The following is a 3,194-nucleotide window of genomic DNA, read 5'->3' on the forward strand; positions in this document are numbered from 1 at the left end:
AGAACCTTAATATGAGGATTGGTCAATTTTTCCATACAACTAGGTTTAAAATGAGCCACCTCAGAGACAGAAAGGGCCTCACTACCATCAAGGAAGGAGAATCAGAAGAGGAACGTGGCTCACGGTCCCTGTGCTGAACTTCCTCAGTTCAGAAGACTGAGCACTTTGACACCAGAGATGGTGAGAAATGGTGGCAGGGAAGTGTTAGCAGGAGCAGGGGCAGCAGAACTGGGAGATCAGCACAAGCCTGCTTCCTGGACCACATAGTGAGTAAGCTGAGTGCTTTCAGCCAGGAGGCTTGCTGGTGGAGTAGTGCACCTCTGGGCACTTAATCAGGGGAGTTAAGTTTGCCAATTCACAGATCTGAGTGCCTTCAAGTTCAGCCTTCCTGGAAGAACAGAGCACCAGTAATTACATAATTATCAGAATTAAAAGAGCTTTGTAACACTTAGGGAACCCAAGCAGGGAAGAGGCCACATAACAGAGGCACCAAGGCTAGTGAGAGGTGAACCTACCGGCATGCCTGAGAATGGCTGTCCTGACTGAAGAATTGTATCCTGAGTGTTCCTGATCCTGAACTGCAATGTATTACTCCTCTAAAAAGCTACAACTGCGGATATTGTCTGTGTTCTGTGTGGCTGTTGTAATGAATTAGGGAACCCAGCAAAGCAGTAGAGAGTGCCCGGAGTTGGTGTTACAACTGATAAGGGACTGAAGAGTGGAAGCATGACTGGCCTCTGCCTCATAGAGATCAACGTGGGGTTGATACTGATTTTGATTCTCTCCCCTTTGTGAAGTGACAGGAGGTTAGGAATTCCCTTCAAGACATTCTTCAACAGCCCACGAGGTGAACAGGTTTATCCCTGTTTCACAGATGGCAAAAGCAAGGCTCAGAGTTTAAGCAACCTATCCAAGCTGACACGGCCAGTAAATAATGGACCATAATCCAAACACACGTCTTCCTGGCTCTACAGACCTTTTCTTCTGCGTCACAAATGTTCTTGGTGGCTCTTTTGTCAATTTTGTCAAGAAGCAGAGGTCACTGAGCAACCCCTCCAAAGTGGACAGTGAGGAATCTTGGGCTCATTTGCAGTTTCAGAGACTGAGAGTAGGATGTACGTCTTCTGGGAGCTGCTAAATTCAAGTCCCAAATCCAACCCTGACTCGGGGCCAGGGAGCCAGACAAGGTCCCACAAAGGAAGGAAATCAGCAGAATATGTAGCTACAAAGCACCCTAAGGATCCACATGGCTCAGGAGGTCAGAAGTCGCTGCTGGGAGAAATCCAATTTTAACAATAATTTGGAAATTTTTTCTCAACAGCTTTATGTAAGGAGCCCTTGGGGTGGTAAGTTTAAGCATTCTGCTGCTAACAGAAAGGTTGGCAGTTTCAACCCATTCAGCCTCTCCTTGGGATAAAGATCTGACTATCTGCTCCCATAAAGATCCCTTGCCTAGAAAACCCTATAGGGTAATTCTATTCTGTTATATGGGGTCATCACGATTTAAAAGTGACTCCGTGGCACTCAATGACACAATCACAGCTCTGTGTCTATGAATCGCTATGTTATACTGCAGTTCAAAGTTCTGCATAGTCAACATTTATAAACACATTCATTTGCCAGTAAATGAAGACTTTGAAGGCTGTGGGTAGATGCTGATTTTGAAGATTATGGGTCGGAGACCAGCTGCAACTGTAGGGTCTGTTGATGGAAGCCAGGCTATGAGTCAGGGGTATGTGTTTGGCTGAGTTCTCTAGAGAAGCAAAACCATGAAGCACACACACACACACACACACACACACACACAAAGAAGCTTCTATCAAGAAAATGACTCACACAGTTTTAGAAGCAGGCATATTCCAAGTCTATGGATCAGATGTCAGGCTGGAGACTTGTCTTGACTTACATAGTTGAAGGGTCTAATGAACATGTCAAATGACAGGCTTCTGGCTGTAGAGGTGAAGATAATCTAAAGTGAGCAGGTAAGATGGTATACTGCTCACCGTTTGTTTTCCTATTTTTCAGACTAGGACATTGCTGGTTTGCCTAATTATATGGGTTGGACATGGGAGGGAAGCTCGGGGAGAAGGCAATGGGGCCAATGGCCCCGGAAGGTATAGGGGGAAGAAGGGGGTGAGGAGAAGGGGGTGGTAAGCAGACAATGTCATGGACAGGGGAACAACTAGGGAATCAAAATCAACATCTAGGAGAGGGTAGACACCCTGTGAGTATTAGAGCAACACCAAGCTAGTGGAGAGGAAGCACTAAGAGGTGGCAGAAGGAGGAAAGTGATGGCAGGGCAGGAGGATGCAAAGGAAACAGAGACAAGCTCTAGGAAGCAAAGGCACAGTTAGGGGGATTAACAGAGGTGTGCACTTATGTAAATACAGTAATCCATAACAATAGAGGTATTGGCCTATGTGCATATATTTATATTTATAAGGCAATACACTGAGGCTGCAGATGGGCCTTGGGCCTCGGCTCATACCTTCCCTCAATACAAGAACACTTTGTTCTAACACATCGGCATTCTGTGATGCACACACACACACAGATCGCTGAAGACAAAATGGATGCATAAGCAGATGTGGTAAAGACAGAGGATGGTGCCTAGCTCTTAAAAGATACAGTGTCTGGGGTCTTAAAGGCTGGAAGTTAAACAAGTGGCCATCCAACAGTGAAGCAACAAGCCCACATGGAAGAACCACACCAGCTGGTGCGATCATGAGATGTCATCAAGACCAGGCAATGGGCATCAGAAGCTTCACAACAAACAGTAAAGAAGCAAACAAAAATGCATGGTGAGAATGGAGGGGGGTTGGAGCAGAGACCCAAAGCCCATCTGTGGACAATGGAACATCTCCCCACAGAGGGATCATAGGGAGGGGATGAGTCAATCAGTGTGCATAGAACACTAATGGATCACGCAATATACCTCTGATCCCTTGAGGTCTCCTTACCCCTCCCCCCCTATCATGACCCCACTGCCGCGTCCCACTCTGGACTAGACGGGAGCATGTACATAGGTATAGGCAAGAGATACAACTCACAGCACATGGAACCCAGGAACAGGAATGGGACTAGAGATCCCAAATGGGTACGGGGAATGGGGGTGGGGGAGACGTGGGAAGGGAGGGGGGCACTGATCGCAATGAATGGCACATAACCACACACACCCTAGGCAGGGAGAAGAA

The sequence above is a fragment of the Echinops telfairi genome, unplaced genomic scaffold (genome assembly GCF_000313985.2).
Source record: "Echinops telfairi isolate 266 unplaced genomic scaffold, ASM31398v2 ScPeMD7_5592;HRSCAF=6446, whole genome shotgun sequence".
NCBI classification, from domain to species: domain Eukaryota; kingdom Metazoa; phylum Chordata; class Mammalia; order Afrosoricida; family Tenrecidae; genus Echinops; species Echinops telfairi.